Here is a 22,685-nt window from a genome sequence, read left to right on the forward strand (position 1 = left end):
GTGTGCTCAAGCAGAAAAAGTGCATGTGTTGAGGCAGTAGACTTGGTGATTGATGTGGACTTGTTCTGCCTTGTTTACTTGTTGGCAGCTGACTGACGGACTGACTGACTGACTGACTGACTGACGGACTGACTGACTGACGGACTGGCCTAAAAGAACCCCCCCAACTAAAGGAAGCACTCCTCTGCTCATTATATACTGTGGAAATGTGTTTGAATGTGTGCGATACACGTTAAACGTGACAGTCTCACGGAGCTGAAGGTGATAATTGTCTGTGGATTTGTCATTACGAACAAAACCTGCAAATCAACAATTTTTAAAGAGGCAAAATATAGTCCATTGTTTTCCTCAGACTCCTAATGGCTGAGATGTTTCCAATTTAAAGACAAGACAGCTCATGTTTATGCATAAAAACATTTCCCATCCTCAGAGGGCATTTGAGCCTTCCTTTCCCACATTATGTTCTTCCTAAACATCCTGTTCCTGACACTAAATTATGGAAACAAGATACCAACAAATCTCTGTGTCTGTGCGGCTCACATCTGGCCCCAAGTTGTGTCATACATCTTTAAACATCCCTAGAAGTCGTTGAGCAGCCTGGATTCTTCTTCTAATAGGGGAGAGACGGTATGAAAGTAACACTTTTCATATAAACGTCATTTTAAAAGACGAGGTTACTGACAGAAACTAATTTCCCTTGTGAACAACAACTCACGTGTGTTTTCTTTTCTATCAATACCAGGTGTTGTTTTGTGCAATTGTGGAACAATTTTGGTATAATTTGACGTTGAACGAATGTTGTTACTTTCGATCCTTTCAGTCGAAAGTAACACAACGGTATACACTTGAATTTTTTTTTTTTATGTTATTCTTGTTTTCATTAAACAAGTCTGACAATTTTGTTAATATGTGATTGCAAACATATTATCTTAATAAAAAAATACTAAATTTAATTTTACAACAATAGTATGAACAGTATAACAGTGATTCAGACTCTGATTCAGACAACTTTATTGATAATAACACATTTAAGTTCGCTGTTAGACTCAGTAACAAGGGTGTAGAGGGACGAAGGAAACATCTGTTACTTTCATCCCGACAATGACTCCTTCTTTGCTTCGATACTAAAAAAATGTCAAGTTATTACAATTCATTTTGAGATGAACATGTAATTTTTTAGTGTCAGTGTGTGAGCCCCAACACGTAATACATTATAGTGCTGTATTGTACTTTAACTTCATTCTCATGAGATGTTAACCATCTGGGTTACAATCTTCTTGTCTTTAAATCTGAATTTTGAAATGCTGAAGCATCATCGTGTGCCACTGTGTGCTCACACTGTTGATACGGCCTGTGAATGTCTGCACTCTGTTTGCCATTTGCTTTATGTCATAGCCTGTGTGTTTGTGTGTGTGTGTGTGTGTGTGTGTGTGTGTGTGTGTGTGTGTGTGTGTGTGTGTGTTTGTGTGTGTGTTTGGCACTTTTTTGCTGCATTGTTGCCCAACAACAGATGGCGTCTCCATGTGCTTCCTGTCCTCTCGTCTTCCATTTCCTCCCAGCACGCTCTGCAGCACGCCGCTGAGACTTTACAGAGACATTTCACAATATTCTCCTCTCTCATCCTGGAGGGGAGATCGGGAGAGTTCAGACACGACTGGAGACTAGTAATCACCAACACTTATTTTCACAACAGTATGTATAAAGGCCGTATCTGTAACACTGCAGAGTGCACCACAGCGGTGCTCTTTGTTTTCAAGAACTGATCTTTCCTTTTGCCTTTCTGCAGATTTCAATACTGAGGCTGACAGTTGAAGCATGACTCAACCCTAAAGGTTTTATGTTGTAACCCTATTAACAAGTCTTGTCATTTACTAATGCCTTATAGATCAGTTATAAGCCATTAATAAGAACAAAGTTTGGCTGGACCGTTTGACCACTAACTTGGATTATAATCCATCTATTAACAACTTTAACATCAACATTTACAACTGCAGACTTGATGAATTAATACCCTTTATTAACGACTAATGAACATTTATGACTGCATACCTGATGGGTTATTAGAAAGTGAGAAAAACATTATTAAAAAGCATTTATAACCACTTTATTACCAGATGAAAACACCAGCCAAAGGAAATATCTACAACGGGGCAGCCCAAATAAATGCTTAAATTATTTATCAACTGTTAATAAAGCCATTAGTTGCAACTTATTAAACCCTTTATAATTGAAGTCAATGACAGCTGACACGTTGACTTGGAATCTGCAGTGTGTTTCAGCTGCAAACATCTGCATGTAGGGTGGAATGTAACTGTTTTTAAGTACATTTACTCAGGTGAGAAATGCTGGAAAACGCATCGTCACAAAGCTGAAAACAGGGCTGAGCTCATGGAAAGTTGACTTTTTAAAGATGCGTGGTTCTCACAGGACAGCGATACTACAAACATATGATGATTTTATAGACCATGATGCATTGCTGTAGATTAAACCAGCCAACGGTATGGGAAATGAGTTAAAACTAGCACAGCCTTATAGACTCTATATGATACATTTACCCACTGTGGGACTAATAAAGGAATATCTTATCTTATCTTCTATCCAGAGCATTAATAAAGATATAGAGGAGAAGTCGCTCTCCCTCTGTGCATGAATTTCGTATTGAGCACCTTTAAATATCATACAACTTACACATTATTGCACCTGTAATATTAGTACACAAACATCAGGTATAATAAGAAAACACTGAGAGGGAACATTTTTAACACACAATGACTTTTCTTTTGTACTTAAAGGTCCCATATCGTGCTCATTTTCAGGTTCATACTTGTATTTTGTGTTTCTACTAGAACATGTTTACACACTGTAATGTTCAAAAAAAACTTTATTTTCCTCATACTGTCTGTCTGAATATACCTGTATTTACCCTCTGTCTGAAACGCTCCGTTTTAATGCATTTCAATGGACACATTTAGAATGTTTACATTTAAAATCGTGTAATGGTCTAAATATTGTATATTTGTGACCTCACAAATGGACAAAAATCCGAACGTCTTGTTTCAAACGCACAATTTCTGAATACGGGCTGCGTGTATTCCTCCGTATATTGAGCGGTTTGATAGTTTAACAGTATTTATAAAGCACTTAAACCTGCTTTATAATAAATATAAAAGACATGAAAATCTCACTTTTTACAATATGGGACCTTTAAAGTACATTCTGCTGATAATACTTACATACTTTTACTTAAATAAGGTTTTGAATGCAGGATTTTTACTTGTAGTGTATTTTCACAGTGTGGTATTAGTACTTTTACTTAAGCAAAGGATCTGAATACTTCTTCTACCACTGGAATAACTTGTGTCTTTTTTCCACTGTTGACTCAGTGGTCATTTCAGTCAGTTCATAATGGATATCCTTTACATTAGCAGTAGTAAGTCTGTCCTCTGGGTCATTGTGTGATCTTTCACAGACACGCTGACATGCTGTTGTGTATGAAAACTCCCGACTGCAGGATTTTCAGTCAGTGCTGCGGCTCAGCTTCAGTCTCGTTGACGAGATGAAACTGTAGTAAGATTTGGTTTCGGGGGCGTTCTGTTTTGTGGCAGAAACCGGTCCTGAGGCAGAAAGTCTACTTCTGCTTTCTGCTGCGCACAAAAACAGGAACTTCATATTAGTTTTCATTACCTCTGACCAGCAGCCAGAGAGAATGTAGCATGAGATGCTGATTATCATCACCCTGCCTTCACACATAAAATAACCAGACTAGTTGATTCCTTATTAGTCATAATTCATTTTATTCAATCTTGAGGTCAGCCAGACATCATAACATCGGATGGGTTGTTAATGGAACATGTACAGCTGTGATTTATTACTGTAAATGCCATTACTGTGACACTATGGTTCCACCTTATGGTGACAGTATGCACTGCACATTTTATATGATCCTCTCTTGTAAGATTTGCATAAAAGTACAAGATGACTATTTATATTTGTGCTTTTATTTTCTATTTTTACATTCAAAAACAGGAACTATTTCCTACTGCAAATACTGAATTTAAATAGAAGAATACAGAGTATATATATCAAACCTGGTCATTTGTTATATACTGTATGTGCAAATGCCAAGTAAGCACAATAAGTCATAGAAAACTCAAAATATAATAAGAGCAGAAAATACGAGTAAAAAAGTAGAGCATGCAATATGAAGAAACAACAGTTTGAAATACAGACAATAAAATATGGAAAATATGTATTATATGCATGAAGACATGTGAATCATAAAAACTTTAGTATGTCCACAGAAAATCTTATAAAAATTATCTCAATGTCCATTTATATGATTTTTCCAGATCTTTCAAGCACATCTCATGGTCTTTCTCAGCAGATGGAGTTTAGTACATCAGTAACATGCAGGGGCGGGTTTAGAACAGGTTTTAGCTGCTTAGATGGGAAAATTGGTAAAACAGTGTCATCATTAGAATTATTGTAGTAAAATAAAACGAAAATAAGATAAAAATATTTTTAGTAAACTGAAACTAAATAAAAACTAAATATTTTAAGAACAACTAAAACTAATCTGAAATTATATTGCTTGGGTAAAAAACTAATAAAAAATTAACTTAATTTTTTTTTTTATTAGCTATACTATATCACTATAGAAAAAAGAAGACATCATGAATTTACATCAACTCTTGTGACATTGAACCACAGAAACTGAACGTATTTGATCTTCCAGGAGATGGTGCTATGCAGCAATGCTTGTCTAAAGTAGCACGAAGATTAAACGGTCATTCCTATCCAGTTCTCCAAACAGGTATTTTGCATGTATATAACTACATTCTTCTGAGACACCTGGCCCTAACAAAAACAAACTAAAACTACTGGAAAACTAAACCTTTCTGGAAAACTGAAACTAAACTAAAACTAGCAAACACACTCTTAAAAACTAAAATGAAATTGAGAAGTAAAAACTAATTGAAAATTCAAAACTATTATAACCTTTGTCAGCACTCAAATTTTAAACCCTGGTTTTTGGCAATAATATAACTGTAAATTGTTATTCTGTGTAATAAATGAATGCCAAGTAAGCAACTTTAAATGTTCTAATATGAAATAATATCAATAAATAGCTGCTATTTGTAACTCAGAATAGCCTACAATCATGGTCACATTAAAAAAAGGCCCCCCACCTCTCCTACATGGAGCAGGACCCCAATATCTGGGACTGTTGAGTTACTTGATGGGAATCAGTATAATGCGTGGCAGCTATGACCTCTAGTGTTCATGAGCAGATATCACATCCTTTCAATTTCAGACTCTGAATAAAGAAACAGTTTAAAGTGTTTTTGTTCTTGATCTTACAGTTTCCATCATGTAGAGTATGTAGGTATACGGTAGTGAAATCTACGGAGAAGTCCACTTTAAACAGCCACATCCTCCCTTCCTATGTATGTATTACAGATTGTATATTTTTAGTTCTCGACTTGCAAGCACACACACAGGCAACACCCACTGTTTCTGCTTCCTCTGTACGTCTTTCCTCCTATTGCCACTTAACATGCCAAAGAAAACCTACACACACCCACAGGTTACAGAATAATGACACATATACAGGACCACCGATATTAATGCTTTCACTTTATTGTTGATTTTTAGCTTTCTGTTTTTGATTGCCATGTTATGTACAGTATGTGGACATGTTTGAATACACATTTGCATAGTTACAAACTGAACAGCCCCATTTTCTCCATTCTGTCCTTTCCCTGGACTCGGCCACATACTCTGATGTATGTGTGTGTGTGTGTGTGTGTGTGTGTGTGTGTGTGTGTCCTTGCCCCAGTGGGACAGTCACGACCGAGGTCGCTGGGTCAGGGAAACCGGCCAATCAGAGATGTACCACTCCCCATTTCCTGTCCCGAATGGCAAGCATTCCCCAGCAGTCCACCCGAGGATGTCAGAGGAGTCGCACAAATCCTTCAGCTGATACTTTAATAGCTCTTTATTTACACAGGCTGCCGGACACTTACGTCAAGTTCAAATGAACACTGCTGATGTCCTTTTTAATGCCACTGAGAATGGACTGCAAATGGAAAATATGTGGCACTGAGAGCAACTGTTTGCCTGTTGTAATGTAGACTGTAACTCTGTGTGTGGCCGGGCTGGTTTCTCCTTTAAGAGTTAACTTAGCTGTGTTGATGTTCCATAATTGGATGAAAGACGAGCAAATGGTGCTTGAAATAAACTAGAAATACCAAACATTATGAGCCCAAGAGTGTAACAGCCATATTATTAATGAAGAGGCTAAAAATGTGGTTTAACCCTCCAACATTACTTCTAACGGAAAAATCAGGGGACACACTTAAAAGGGGAATTTGTAGCGAGGGACTTTCAGTAACTGAGGTTATTAGGGAAGTAAAAATAGACCTATTCCATACAGTATCCTTGTGTATTCACGTAAAGAAACAAAATGTACTAGATCAATTATATTATGTGAAAAAGTATATCTGCAATCTGCAAAAAATAAAACATAACGTTCCTCCCCAGCTGCTGGTTGAGTTCCTGAGCCAGGCAGAATAAACATTCCCACTCCCGGCCACCAGGGGTCAGACGCCGAGAGTGTAGGATGTTTACACTTCCTGGAACTCAGAGGTCAAAGGGCAACTTTACACCGTGTATGACGTTAGATGATACTAATGTTACTACTCTAACACGTTTAAGACCCGAGAATGTCTTCGAAATAGAAACCAGTGTGAACAGATAGTGGATCTTGACACTGTTTTGTCTTTGAGGAGACAAAGGTTCTGTTTTGCATATACTGTACTTAAACAGTCAGTTCAACCAAATTAAGGGAATAAATATGCAATACATTCATACCTCTCATGCACTGGTTCCCAACATATTTTGGTCTGTGACCCTTAAAACGAAGCAATGTCTACTTGCAACCACTCGTCATAGGTTTGCATATGAGTTTTGAGTTTAAATAACAACAAAAAACGTTTTGGTTGTATGATTAATTTTTATAGGCCTGAAGCACAAACTGTATATCAGAAGTGGACGTAGTCACTGTGACGTTACCCATTGGTTTGAGGACTGCCGTTTTGAAGCCTTGAGTTCAGCATTTAGGCTGTCGCTATCTTGTTTTTTTGCAACCAGAAGTGACACTAGAGAGTCCAACCGAACACTGAATAAGACATTTTCAGGCGACCAGAAAGGTTATAATTATCTTTCATGAAAACACACTGTGAAAGGGTTAAAAAAAGCAAATATTCGATTTAAGTATGAAAAAGTAAACATCATTTTGTGTCGCAGATCTCCTTCCCTATCATGTCAATTGTCTCGTGACTCAAAAGGTTTATCTAGCGACCCTCATGGGGGTCCCGACCCCCAGTTTGGGAACCAGCGCTCTAGTGGTAGCTAGCCATGTAAATAGTTTGTACTTTATTTTCCCAAGTTTTGAAATATCAACCTAAACTTTCTGCCTGGTGTTGCATTGAACGCTGTTTTCATAGGTTCTATTTCGAAATTTCCGTTTCCCCCCCACTGAGACAGATTTGACAGGAAATCTGCTGGATTATTTCTATTTTAAATAAACTGATGCTGGATTTAGTTACATCTAAATACTGTAGCAGCAACAAATACACTGCTGCATTATGAGCTGCTTCTTTCCACGTAGAGGAGCTTTTCAGAGCTGAACTCTATTTCCTGGGTTTTCCAGCACCAAGGAAGGAACGCTGAGACTGTTTAGACAGAAACTGCAAGAAGCCCAGCATGTTTTCATTCATGGTATGATGAATGTGGGGGTAGGGGGAGTCTGTAATATTAGAATGCTTCCTTCCTTCCTTCCTTCCCTGTCTGTGGTCCTGTAGTGGACGTTACACCCACTTCCCTTCAGCTCCGACTGATGAAGGGGGACAAGAATCCAAACCATTCAGGAATGTCCAGTTTTGTCTCCTCTCCTGTTTCTTGTTCTACCTTCTTCTCCCGCATGTTCATTCTCATCTTCCTCACTTTCTCCTTCTTCCCATCTTGCTCCTCTTTCCCTTCATCCTTCCTTTCCTCCCCCATCGTCCTCCTCCTCCTCCTCCTCGTCCTGTCCTTGTCTCTAAGGAGAGGATGAAGCCGCTCCCATCCACTGGGAACTGAATGGCCTGAATGGAGACAACTATCACTGGAATCACATTCCTCTTCCTCCCTCCCGTTTTTTTCTGGGATTTTTTGCTTCGTCCCATTGGTACATATTTACTTTAGCTGTGCATTGAGTCATCCCCCATGATTAGATTAAGTTGTTCTCACTAACAGCCCTTTCTCACAAGTTCATTCTCACAGTATTTATCGGGAACTGATTGAGGAAATGAAAGTCACTCTGACTGGTCACAAGCTGAAAAGGTTGGGAACTCTAAAGCCCCTGCCTTTAGTATATTCTGAGTAAATGTAAGCTGCCATTGGTTTGCAGCAGGTTGGGAATCACCAGAGGCCTGATACAATATTATCACGATACTTTAGTCACGATATTATGATCTTATTGCGATTTTAAATATTTTGCCATTAAGTGGGATCCATCGGGTATGCCGCTTGCCTCCTGCTCAGATGACATGACCTTAAAGATTTGTGAGTATGAAGCAGGAATCCTGTGTCCAGGACTTTCTGTAGCACACACCTACATATAGCCATTACATTACCACAACATTAACCAGCTCCACTGGTCCAGTCCAGCCAATGACGACAACAACGTGACAAAAGAGGACCATTCAATGATGCAAGATTGCATGATAAATGTCAAGAAACTGTCAGCTTCTTTACAACGTATGATTGTCTGACTGCTCACGTTTGTTGTCCCATATAGGACCAATTTGTAGAAGGGTTGCCTTTTTCCGAGATATCAGCAATTACTTTGGTGAGGACATTGTTATCTAAACTGATATAATTGAAATGTGAAAATAAAACCCAGCTTGTGTTAAACCATCATTTTCCTTTAACCTTATTATCCTCTACATCTTACCATTCTTTGATATCTTCCGTAACCATTCTCTGAATCAGCAGTAATAGCAGTGTGTCAGTGGTGTCGGTGACCTCAGTGAACTTCACACACATTACGTGGCGTGATGTATACAGCAGGAGAAGCGTGTAGCGATGGTACTAGCAGTTGGCTGCTGCAAACATCCGACTGAAAGCCCCAGAATCAAACACCAGCTTCCAGTCAAGGATGTTTACAGTAGCCCTGACTGCCAACCGGCAACCTGGAGAGGATACAGCATCTACGAACACGCTCATGAAGGCCTGCACCGTCACTGCAAAAAAAGAAAAAGAAAAAGTCCATCTTAATATTTTATTTAGTCAAACAAGTGTAAAACTCAACATTAAAAAAGGGACACTGGGCATTGGACACAAGTGACATTATCAAATCCCAGTTGGTGAATTCCTTTCACCTGTATTAGGAAACAAGTATTCTGACTGCTATATCTTATGATAACCGAGTATCTAGAGAACCAACTGATTATATAAGAGATATAACAATACAAGAGTGGATACAGTGCTGACATGAGAGAACAGAATTACACAACTCTCCTGGAAAAATCCAGCTTCTGTCCCGCTGCCAACCTGGTGACTTTCCTCTACAGTGTGACGGTGTCACTTCCACTCTTCCTGCTGTCTGTTCTTATTCTCAAACTAGCAGACCTGCTTCTTGCTTCAGAGGCATAATAATAATAATAATAATCCATCATCGACTGTAAAAATGATACTGGTGCTGTCCTTTACAAAGCGGAGGATTTTATTTCTCTTTTTTTCCTTTATTTTGAGACGAATCCTCTTTTTTTTTTGTTTTTCTTTGTTTAGTATGGCTTTTTTAAAAAGTGCTAAAAGTCCATGCCAAAATTCTGAAAACGTGACGGTACTCGTTTTTCTACAGTATCGCAGGTACCACCAAGGCTTGAGACTAACGTCATCCCGGGGACAATACAAAATGTGTTTGGGACGCAGTAAACTCACTATCGACACGTCCTTGGGACTCTCCCCATTAATTCCCTGATAATGCTACATTGCAAACAGCAAATCCGTGTTGAAATCGGCAGGACGAGAGCTAGTTAACGTTAGCCGTTAGCTCTGTGCAGGACTGCTGCTGCTTACCGGCCGCTAACAGCTAACGTTGACTAGCTCTCGTCCTGCCGATTTCAACACGCGAGGTACATTATGGTGTGTTCAGGCTCTATTCAGTAAAAATGGGCGAAGGTAAATTATAACGTTTTCATGATGTGTTTAAATGTAATCTCGTAAAATGTAGTTTTTGGCGAGAAACTTGAATAAATCCAGATGTTTGAAGGCAATGTTTTCACAGCAATATAAAATAGATACTAGAGAGGGAATTATGACCGGTTTAACTTCCTAACAAAAACCAGAATGCAACCAGTAATAAAGGATGTTGAAGTAAATGGGATTTATTGTTTTTACTTTTGTTTTATTACCGTGGTATCGGGAATTGTGGAATTTCACAGGTATTGGTATCGTCCAAATTTCTGGTATGGTGACATCTCTAGTTTTGGGGTTTGATTACCCTTTAAAAAGATATTTTCAAAAAATGGAATTTGAATACCACTGCAACACAAGAGCAGCAGGTCGGTGGACGAGCCCTGTTCACACACACACACACACACTTCAGTGTCAGAGAGTAGACCTTCCTTCTTTCTGTTTTACAGTGCAGAGCAGTGACCAGTAGAGTTACTGGTTTCCACCATGTTTTCTTTCTTTGGCTTTGTTGTCCAGTAAGCATTCTATCAGCATGTGACATTCCACAACCTTAACTCCCAACCCACACACACACACGCACACACATATTTACCATGTAAACACAGCTCGGCCTCTCTGTTTAGCCATCATACACACTCCCACAGCTCAGCATACGTACACACACACACACACACACACACACACACACACATACAAATCTAATTACTTCTTCACACGCAAATGAATGTGGAGGACTCCCATAGTGCCCTTTCTGACCCCGCTCTCCCGGACCCAAACGCTCACTTCCTGTTTCCTCCTCCCTCTGCCTTACTCATCCACTTTTACTTTATATTAGCAGACCGCACACACACACAAAACTGAACTTGCGGTGCCCATACAGTATCTGTTTATAATACAAACTCTCCTTCACACACCTGTGACTGCCGTGCTGTGTGACTGGACTCATTTAAGTGCTTGAAGGATGGCAAGGGCCTCACAAGTTGCTCTTGATGACTTATTATGTGTGTGTCTTACAGCGAAAGAGTGGGTGTGCATGTCTTTGTTAGCATGAATGTGCCTTTGTGTGTGTGTGTGTGTGTGTGTGTGTGCGCGTGATAGAGTTGGAGAGCAAGAGAGCATGTAATCACATGCGTGTCCTGTGCTGAGATAAAGACAGGAATGCCATTTCTCCCCCGTTCCCTCCCTCTCCTTCACTAACAAAAGACCGAAGTGTCAAGCTAATGTAAAGCAAGCAGCGCTTTTTAACCAACATGTAGTAAAACTGAATGAAATGTGAGTTTCAAAGTCACTTGGAGCTCCTGACATTAGCCTGTACACAGGATCGGATGTAACCGTTCTATTTTAGCCGACGGACTTCCCAGCCGAGGTGTGTGAGAGCATGATCCAGACATATTCTTAAAGCTCAGGAGCGACTAAAATAAAGCAGATCAAAATCTTTCTTCTTTAATTTACTCTTGTGTGTTTTGTCCTCCTCAGCCTGCTAATGTTGCAGGTGAAGGTTACCCTCTTCTGACACCCGGGTTGGCAAAATAACACGACACAGATTCTCTTTTTAGCCGGTAATGAGTGTCGCTTTCGCCGGTTGAACTGACAAACGTCGCCTGGTAGGGGTACGGGATTGGGAGCATTTCTATTGCCTCTAAACGGCTCTCAACATGGCGATGGCAGCTAACGGTACTAACATCGCTGAACAGTGCAAACAACGCTAAAAATGCTTACAGAGATAACAGTGTTTACTTAAGAGGGAACCAGAGGGCAGGTGCTATGCGTCCGTGACAACGGCGTTGGTTGGGATGGCGTTATCGGCTGTAAACTGCCATATGAGAGCAGTATAGAGCAGTGGCCATGAACTACCAGGTGGGGCACGCTCACATTCACAAACATGCACTAAAAGGCACTCATGGCCAGCCCCACTATATCAACAAATATAAATGATCCAAGTCATCACCAGAGGGTGAGGTCATCTGTTACAACAAAAGCTGTCAGACAAAAGTAAATGCCAGGAACAGGAAAGAGTTGTTTTTTTTAATACAACAAAAATATACAGTACGTCCTTGTAATCAACTAACAAGACTAAGTTGCGTCGCCTCTTGGCTGACAAGTTGCATTTGAACACACCGAAACCGAAAAGCCTCCAACACAGGCAGACTAAAGTCAACAGTGCAGTACACAACGCAAAAACTAGGCCGACAGACGCTCACCAATGGCCCCAAACTGTCCGACGCAGATTTTGTTATCTTTGGACGGAGTCAAGCTAGCCGTTTCCCCGTTTACAGACTTTGTGCTAAGCTAAACTAACAGGCTTCTGTACATCGTGCACACACACAAACAGCAGTTGCACTTATAGCCAGCTTAGTCAAACACCATCCTTGTGCTCATTTTTGATCAAAAGTTTAGTTGAACTGTTTACTGCGTGTAGATCTCTTGTCCTATTTCAGTATTTACGTCACGTCTGTGACTCAAATGCTCAGTCTGCTTCCGCTCCAGAGCAAAGTGGCAGAAAATCCCAGAGTTAAAAGAAAGTAACTCTCCGCTATGCCCTTGAGGTAATCCTTGGAAGCCTCGAGAGCCCTTGACTCGTGGTCCCGTATTGTATGAATGCTCTTAACTCCAGGCAGTCTATTGTAAATACGCCTAATGGACGGTCCGACAATGCTTCAGGAATTCTACTTATCCAACAGTACGTGTTATTTAGCTCTAATTACATGACATGTCTCAATTACTGTCCATGTGTTGTTGTAGAAAAACAAGATGCTCATGTGCAAATATGCATGTGGACTGTATGTATGTGTGTGTGTGTGTGTGTGTGTGGAATACTCTCTCACTCTCTCTCTCTCTCTCTCTCTCTCTCGGTTTCTCTCTCTCTCACTCAGGTCACTTGGGGAACAAAGCAAACTTTATCAGAACATTGCAATCCTGCATTCCCCAGATTCTTAGCGCCTGGCAACCGGCTAACACACAGAGCGAAGAGGGAGAGAGAGAGAAAGAGGAGGAGGGAGGCAAGAGGAAGACAAGAAGAGGAAGGTATAGAAGAAATAAAAGCAGGTGTACACATTACTGTAACTTCTAGTTCTTGCATGCAGTGTCTGCTACAGGTTTGAATCTACACTAGACTGAAAGAAAGACAGTTTTGTGTTTTAGCTGCACAAAGATAATAGAAAGAAATCATACTGTGTGTTTGCAGATTGATTTGATTGGTTTGTTGGCCAAGTGTATCAGTTCCCTAAATCCGAGGCTATGTCAAAAACCAGACACCGACCGTCATTTTACAAAAGTTACAAATCTACTTACATAGGTGGACTAACTTTATGGATAAAAAAGGGATTTGGTCTCAGTAAAACGACCATCTTAAAGAGAATATCAGGAGACATATGCATGGACCTATTTTTAAAAAATACACAAAAAGTAGTTTAGTCTTTGTACAGTTTGCTACTATTTAGAAATATACTGTTGTCAAAGCCAGATGCGATTCAGAAATCCGGCTATTAAATGAGGCCCGTCTTATCAGCAAAAGTACATACCTGGCAGTGCATGACTAAGGGGCGCTTTTTCAGTTTGGCTTCCATGCAATCCAGCCAGCAGCAGCTCCTATTTCGATAACATCTCAACTCTTGACACCGCTCGCTGCCAGAACCAAGGTGGCATTTTGGTTTGGGACAAATAACAGGTGAATAACTGATTATCAAAGTTTAAATTTGCCCAGCGAGTGCCTTCTTAAAGAAAGAGAGTCTTTGAGTCGTATTGCAGTATTTTAAGGAGTTTTTGTACTTTTTCTGAAAAGCTGGGAACAAAATGACGAGTGTCGCAAGTTTAGCGTGACATTCAGCATGACGGGGTTTAAACTTCAGCACCAGCCACCAGCCAAATACTGGTACAAGTAGCTGCTAGATTTGCTTCACTCACCAGCCAAAAGAAAACATTGGTAATCTATTGAGTGACTGATAGATTTTGGAATCCACAAAAAAATTATTTCCAACACTGTTTAAACTACAAGTTAAAGTCTAAAGAGTGTGAAAAGGACTGCAAGTTAAGGAATCGTTCAACAATTTCGGACAGGGAGGAGGTCAGGGTGGATGGGTGGGTCAAAACTGACTTTCGCCCAGGAGACCGCTGTTCGTACCCCGTGTGAAACCAAAAGTTAACGTTGATTTGTCATGTAACTTACGTATTTAAGTTACGCTGCTTCCGTATTTTAACCCAAACATTGACTTATTTGTCACGTAACTTCCGCACTTAAGTAAAGCCACTTCCACGATCTTTTCCTCAACCTCACCAAGTACTTTTGTTGCCTAACCCTAACCAAGTTGTTTCCCTGTGAAGACAGATGTTTATTTTGAAAAGACTGCATGCATGTAACGTGCAGAAATTGACATGTGTTGCTGGACATTCGAAGTAAAACGAACAAAAAATGAGGAATACCTTTTCGTAACATATACAAACTGTTGTATGTGGATACGTTGAGACAGGAGTTTGGTGGCTTTTTTTTTATAAATACTCAAAGTATCCAGAGTCTTGCTATTTTCTTGGAAAAGTCATGAAGTGGTTTACAGTTAGTTTGGAAAAAGCACGAGCTAAGAAATGGACCATTAGCAGAGAAAACAATGTCACACATGGAGACCAAGAAAATAATGATCGTAATCCAAAAATCAACGACGAATTATGGCCAGTACAATACATCGTGCTTTAAGCTCTGGGGCGATGAAAGAGAAAGAAAAGCTGGAGGACTTCAAAGGTTCACTTTGGCACATACAACACAGCTAGAGGTCATCTGAAGTGCCAGGGTCCTTGATATACTGTAGCTTTAATGGTGTTTAACCTGGCACACTGGGGCTCTCTCATTGTGTCGCTGTATCTAAGTGCCACTTGAGTGGATGAAAGAACACACAGACACGGCGCTTGCCATACTTTAAAGGTTTCCTCTGTAGCAGTTTTAAACATCGATATATCACCATTGAATTCACTGTCACCTTGACGTATTTACTGTACACAGATCAGACCAGGATAGCCTTTACTTTGCACCAGTGACATTGGTAGTGCAAGCGTTTCTCAAAAAAATCTCATTTAACCCTCCTTATTCCTTATTCAAAGACAATTTTGTGTTTTCTTTCAAAAGGTTTCCCTTATTCACTACACTGCTTTACTAACCTTAAAAGGGTTTTGTTTAATCCGGACTCTGACAGAATTGTGAAATCTATTTTTTGTCTTGGGGAACAATGCTACAGTCGGAGACGCTTGGCGGACGAATAAACTGATCATCAAGGTGTGTATGAGAACAGCCCGCCTGTCTGCAAAGTAGAGACGATCTGCTGAGTCTTTTTTTACTGGTTATTTTCTCGTTTAATTTGAAATTTTATGGAAACAATTAGCAAACAAAGTTACGCTCAACTACTCTCACTCTTCTTTAGACTTGGCAGGAAGTTAGTTACAACGCGTGATTATCAACCGGGCGAAGCAGCAAGTGCTCCTCAGAGCCGGCCGGCTCTGAGTGAGTGAATGAATGAATGTCGTACACGTTTTAAAGAACTTTTGAGACTTGTGTTTTTGAACTAGGGGTGGAGGGAAAAATCAATACAGTAGAGTATCGCAATACTTTGCGTGGCAATATTATATCGATACACAGACCTCTTAACAATCTGGCCGCTATTCTGTCTTTCAGAGGTTGTAGCGGGCTCAGTTTTAAAGTTAGGGTGAAGATACTGGTATCATATGAAAGTAGAAAACTTAAGGAATACATTGGTATCATTCATCATTCCAATCATGTCATACTAGTTTGTCACGAAGGAGGTTAAATAACGCTCCAAACGTACACTACATTTTGGCGAGGAAAAACTGGCATGGCCATTTGCAAAGGGGTCCCTTGACCTCTGACCTCAAGATATGTGAATGAAAAGATGGGGAAAACTGTATCTTATTAGATAAAACAGATGTTGACAAACTGCATGATTTGCAGTTGAAAAAAGGTGATATATTGGAATATAGCACAATAGAGCTTATCGCAGATATCTTATTGTGATAATATCATATCGTGGGGCCTCTAGTGATTCCCAGCCCTATTTTGAACAGTCCAAAACTTTCAATATAGTTCCTGGTACTATCTCGGTAGTAATAGGACTGTTGAGGGGCAGAAACTAAAGTTTCCGAGTTTCCTTAAAAAACTTCCTGGGTTCCTAGAAAAGTTCCACTGGGCAAGAAGGAAACACATCCTGTGCTCCTGTCACTGAAAAAGTCACAAATAGAAAACAAAATCATAGTCGGGAGGCTACAGGGAATACACAGATCATGAGCACGGGGATACCATAGCAGATTCTTATCTGATGAATACAACACACACACACACTATCTCATTTTTAAAGCATTCCTTCAGAGCCCAACACTTTCACATACACACACAAGCTTTATAACTTCTCCACACACCAAGACCTCCACCATGAACTCGCTCACACTCCTGACTAACTCCAGTATAATTGGTGACTCAGTACCCGGGTTTACGGAGTGTAGTTATACTGCTCATCTCAGTGGATTTTTACATTTAACACGTTTCTGTGATTTTCCACAACATCTGTAAAAAATTCTCAGACTATTCGAGCACTTGCCACTTTCCCTTCAACAGCCGGACTGAGATTGATATACCATTCAGTGATATATGAATCCAAGTCAAACAAGTGTAATCTGTGCCCTTGACTTCATAATTAGATTACTTCTAATCTTCATTAACACTCGCCACGGAGTACGACCTTCGCGTTAGCGTGTTAACGTGTGTGAGTGTGTAGCTGGAGTTTTTCTACAAGTTTCCATTCTTTATCTGATAGCACAGATCCTGCAGTTTCCCTTCCTCCTCTGTTCAGCTCTCTCTCTCTCTCTCTCTCTCTCTCTCTCTCTCTCTCTCTCTCTCTCTCTCTCTCTCTCGGGTATCAGTCTCTGTCAGCAGTTTAACGGACCGGCGGATATTCCAATCAGGGTCCCGAATACTAACTGAGCTGGTGGCCCGTGAAACCAGAACTCTGATTATTAACACTGTTGACTCCTAAAGGACAAAAACGGCGGGTTAATGTCCCTCAACACCCTCGGGTGCAGAGTACCAGGGGCTCACAGGAAACTATGTTTAGCAATGCTGTGGGGGAAAGTTGATAATAAACCCCCTGGTGGTTCTCAATGAATGGGTTACTAACACGTACGTTTCTGTGTAGGTTTTCCTTTAAACACCTGTAGTTCATGTATTAGTTCATTCTACTGTGATAACTGTCAACTGTATATACTTACTTAAATACTTTTTCTTTCTCCAGAGAGTGAGATAAGAAGATAGATACCACTCTACATACAGTATGGTTATCTATTTTTGTGAACTTCAGAGGTGTTGGTAGACTGATTTTTAAACGTTGGAGGGAACCAAGCGAGCAGTGTCCCCTACTCCAGTCTCTAAACTAAGCTAGGCTAACTACGTCCAGACTTTAGCTCCGTGCTTTACGCACAGACATGAGAGTGGTATTAATCTCCTTTTCAAAGTCTTGTCAAGAAAAGCAATTTTTTTTTCTCCCAAAATGTTCAATTATTTCTTTAACTATCACTGTTTACTTCTTTTTCTGTTGCCATTCAAGCCTCATTATTTGGTGTGTGACACAAATCAAGAAACAACCTAATTACACCAATGATATGCCACTAATGATGTCGTTATTTGAGGGCTTTTAACTTGTAGAGATTACTGACTGCCCCTTGACTGTCTGTATATTAACAGGTATGGTCAGGTCCGGATTTGACTTGGAGATACAAGTTTGATGATTGATAACTATGTACTAAAACAGCTATGCATTTCATTAACGTGGCTTAAAAGGATAAAACAATGGAAACTAATCATGAATACAAGTTTGACAGGATTAAAATGTCATTTTTTTTTCAACTTGGCTGCATTGCCTTCTATTTGTTAAATTTGTATTAATTTATACATGTTTATGGAATGAATAATTCCATTGAAATAGAAAATGTCTTTGCCTTCCTCCCTTTTTTCTCCCACTCCCACTTTGAGTTTGTCTCCAGATTCCTGCCCTACAGTATAATGTATTGCGGGATGGGCCGAGAATTCAGGAAGTCGCTCCCGTTGTCTCCATGGCAACCCTGAGGTCAGCCATGCGAGGCCGGAGACCCCTCCTCAAACACAAAGAGCTCAGAGGCCTGGATCAACACAAACAACCCGGCACGCACACACACACACACACACTTACTGTACACGCACACAAATGCAGGCGAGCTCGCAAGGACGTACACTGCCTTCAACTAACTAAAGGACTTCCTGTGTAACTTCTACTGCAACAACACAGTATACAACATTAACTCACTACTGTAAATCACTGGTGAAGATGCAGCACTGGGTTGCAATGAGGCCTGTTGTACATTCAAGTTAAACATCAGGTTTTCTGGTTAACAAACTGATGGCACAATCATCCAAATGCCCCGAGTAGATAATTGTCTCTGCTGCTACGCGCTAAAACTTTATAATAAGTAGAACAGAATTAGTCAATTAGCGTTTAATTAAAAGTGAGACAGTAGGAGTAGTGGGTCATTTAGGCAGAGTTGTGTAACAGACTGAAATAAAAGTCTATTAGTTCAACCTGGTCTCACGGGAAGGTGTTTAAATACCACGACATTGCGCATTTGAGTACGCATTTTAGCGTTTTCGTGTGTCATTTGAACGTCTGCAGTTAAGTTCAGGCAAGAAAACCACTTAGTAAGGGTAAGGGAAAACATCATGTTTGGGCTTAAATAAGTAAGTAGTCTAAGTAAAACACGTACAGAAACAACTAGCCTACGGAAAGCACGTCACAAACGTCAACAAAAACCACGTGACATTCGATAAACGCCACTAACGTAACTTAAAACACGAAACACCGGTCAACAACGGTCTTGAACGCCGGCCTCCAGGTTAAAAGTCTGGTGTTTTTTGGGACCCATCCACCTCCCTACCCGCCCACCATTGGTGGTCCTTCTCGCTTTTTATACTATGTCACTATGTCATTCTTACCGTAGCATTTATACAGTCAGTACAGGATACATGGTGTACAAAAGACACGCAGAAATCAAAGAAGGCGTACTTATTGCACGCTAAACGCCTTGTGCATTATCATGGCTTTTATATGCCTTTTTGTGCAAACAGGCTGATTATTCAACTAATAGGTTGTTTGGTCGACTAAGATCTCTTTAGTCGCTTAGGCGTTTTTTTCATGACTTATTTCTGAGAAAATTATGAGCACATCTCTGGTAAACACCAGATTTAAAGTGGTGCTTTTGTGTGATTCTGGTCTGTCGATTAAATCAACTTGTAGACAAAATAGCATGCGTGTTAGTCGACTAAGAATTTCTTTGGTTAAGGACAGCCCTGCTAACATGAACTATTTCCACATGAAGTGATGGCGATGTGCAACAGGTGAATGTAAACAGCTAAAAATCACAGCAAATACTTGCTCGACATCCACATATAAACCTTTCTACAACAACTGCACAGAGTTTAAGAGATGATTTCAGATTTGGAGAATGTTAGTAATTTCCTGCTTTAACACGACAACGTGTTGGTATGGACCACCACAATAATCTAAGGACACCATATTCTCCCCACAGCTACACTGACCAACAGGCTAACGTCCTTTTGAAAGGGTTGTGTCTTGTCCTGTTGGAATAACACTTAATCTTCTCTCACTGTGAAAGTTTTTCCCTCAGTCTTCCACACACTCATTCTGCCTGGGAACCAAACCGACCATCATCCCAAGGGAGGAAAGAGACGGATGAATAGGCAGGGCTGCAACCCACTACAGATTACTGATTACCTACTTAAAATGTACTTTTAAGAGGTTGACTATTCAGTGATCTAAGACACGGTTGAACTATGACTTCCGGTTGTTGATTATCGCAAGAAAAACAACCACCAAATATGAAGTAAAATCCATTATAGAGCATTCTTTTATGACTTTTTAACCCTTAAAAAGATCCCATCCGCTGGTTCAAATCTACTTATTAATACTTTATCCTATAGTGGAGCCTAACTTTAGATGGGTCTATCCTCCTCTGCTTCCCTTTATTCTATTAATTTCTCAAATTTAAAGATGTATTCTATAAATGTATGACCTGATTACTTCACATTATTTTTAGAGTAGCCTACTTGAACTTCAAAAACTCAGTGCATTTCAGAACAAAGTGCCTTATGCAGACAATAGTCCATGTAAATGTATCTTTTGTCTCTGTAAATCAAAATATATATTGACAAATGTAACTATTGAATCAAAAATGGCTCAGTGTAATCTGATTACTCTACTTCTTTCCCTCGGTATGGCTACTATACAGTAGTTACTGCTAGTGTTTCAACCAAAATGTCTTTTTCCTGTTAAAATAGTCAGGTATTATTTACAATTACAGTATATTTTCATACAGTAAAATGTACTTTGGACACTGGACATTTGAACTGATGATATGCATTTGTTCAAATATGATTGTGTCATTAAATGCAGATCTGAATTAATGCAATCTGATAGCCCTGCAGGCTTTTTTTTTTTTTAAATATTCTGAAATGGTCTTTAAATTTCATTTTTGTTTGACTTTTTGTACAAAAGTCTTATGTTCAACATTTTATTTTGGCCTATGTTTTATTCTGTATTGTTTTTATCTTGATGTTTGCACTATTTTAACTTATGTAAAGCACTTTGTAACTATGTTTGGAAAGGTGCTATACAAATAAAGATTATTATTATTATTATTTAAGCCTACACTATGTGAAATATTTTCCCCAAATGGGGTAAGCACTTCAATTTCTTCTTTAGCAGTTATTCTATAGGCTACTCTGTAGGAGAACACTTTTGACAAGCATCACATTTAATTAAAAGCACCCTGCCTGAGCTCCACTGCTGTGTGAAATGCAGCTTTGAAAAGATGCTTTGACAAACTCAATACAAAAATCTATGAATTTAAACCTTTTTTGATTGTCAGCATAGTTATATACCAAAAAGAGCATTAGTAAAGGTATTTAAAGCTTCTAATGAGTCTTCTTGCAAATTCGGCTTATCACTAAGCAGCACTTTTGCCATTAAAATCTCTCTCTGGTCCTGACATCGCTTGACCGCCCTCATTGACGCAACGTTAGTTTGTGGTAGTTTGTAAGTCGTGAGAAAGACCGATGAACCAACACTTTAAGTTATTTTTTAATCAACATTAGTATTATTTTTGATATTGTATCTATGCCGAATTTATGTGTGGCATGTTTGAATGTATTTAATATATCGATGACTGCTCTACGATGTATGTAAGTGTGCTAAAAGCGATGATAACGCAAACTTCGTTAATTTCTAAATGGAGTTTGGCGTAAGAGTAAGTTAACTCACCGTGACCACTTCCTTGCGAACTTGATGATGACGAACACTTGTTTAAAGTTCAGGAAACCGGATGATTTCATAGCTTTTCTTTAGTTTAACTTGTACTTTCTGAAGCCGACTTTCTTCTGTCCCAGTTAGCACTGTCCGTTGTGAACTCCGGAGGTTTTTGTAGGAAGAAAACTGGACATAGTCCGGCCCCCTTCTTCAGTGACCGGTGTGAAGTTACCTTAGAACCGTCAGCCACAACAAGAATCCACTTCCGGTGATTCCTTTCGCAATAAAAGCAGCATTAGCAAAACTCATATATTCAAGATTCAAGATTCAAGCCCTTTATTGTCATTGTGTAGTACAACGAAATTAGATTGTGACAATCCCATAGGTGCTAAAAACGGAATACAATAAAAAAAGAGATAGTGCAATATAAATATAAAAAAAGATATAAAAGATAATACAATATAAAATATAAAAATACAATATGTATATTGATGAGATGAAAGTTTTGCCAGATTATTGCACAAAGCGTCCGTCAGATAATTATATAATTATTGCACAGCATCATATAATTTACAGTATTTACATTGCAAAAGTGACACAAGAGTGACCAACGTATTATTGCACATTTACATTGCACGTGTTCAACTCAGACAGAGGAGACGTCAGAGTTCAGGAGGTTTATGGAAGTTGGGAAAAAGCTGTTTTTAAGTCTGTTTGTAGTATTTACTATAAAATGTTTTTAAATCTAGAATATTTACCCATCATTCGACTGTGCGCTTTAAATATATCATGGCGTCGTTTTTACATTAAATGAATGCTTTTGTGCTGAGTGCTGTTGTTGAAATAGTAATTTGTTTTTTTGTTTTTTTGTTCTTCTTCTTTGAGGTATTTATTTATTTTGTCTTATCTTTTATTTTATTTGTTTTCTTTGTTAGATATGTGAAATGTCATGTCTATCTTTCTTTGACATTCTGAGTAAACATTTCACTGTATAATTTAATTATTAATATTGTTAGTCGGTCTGTATGTGTATATATGTATATATGTTTATATGAAATATTCAATAAAAATATTGCTTAAAAAAAAATTAATGCTTTTGTT

General features: G+C 39.2%; 1 long non-coding RNA gene across 1 annotated transcript; it reads right to left on the minus strand.

Moving 5' to 3' along the window:
* Positions 1–5,616: 5,616 nt before the first annotated feature.
* Positions 5,617–21,790, minus strand: LOC141774352 (uncharacterized). The gene is made up of 2 exons (XR_012595308.1): positions 21,600–21,790; positions 5,617–9,287 (listed from the first exon to the last, which is right to left on the minus strand). It is a non-coding gene; the product is annotated as an uncharacterized LOC141774352 (long non-coding RNA).
* Positions 21,791–22,685: the final 895 nt, after the last annotated feature.

This window comes from Sebastes fasciatus, chromosome 9 (assembly GCF_043250625.1).
Source record: "Sebastes fasciatus isolate fSebFas1 chromosome 9, fSebFas1.pri, whole genome shotgun sequence".
NCBI lineage: Eukaryota > Metazoa > Chordata > Actinopteri > Perciformes > Sebastidae > Sebastes > Sebastes fasciatus.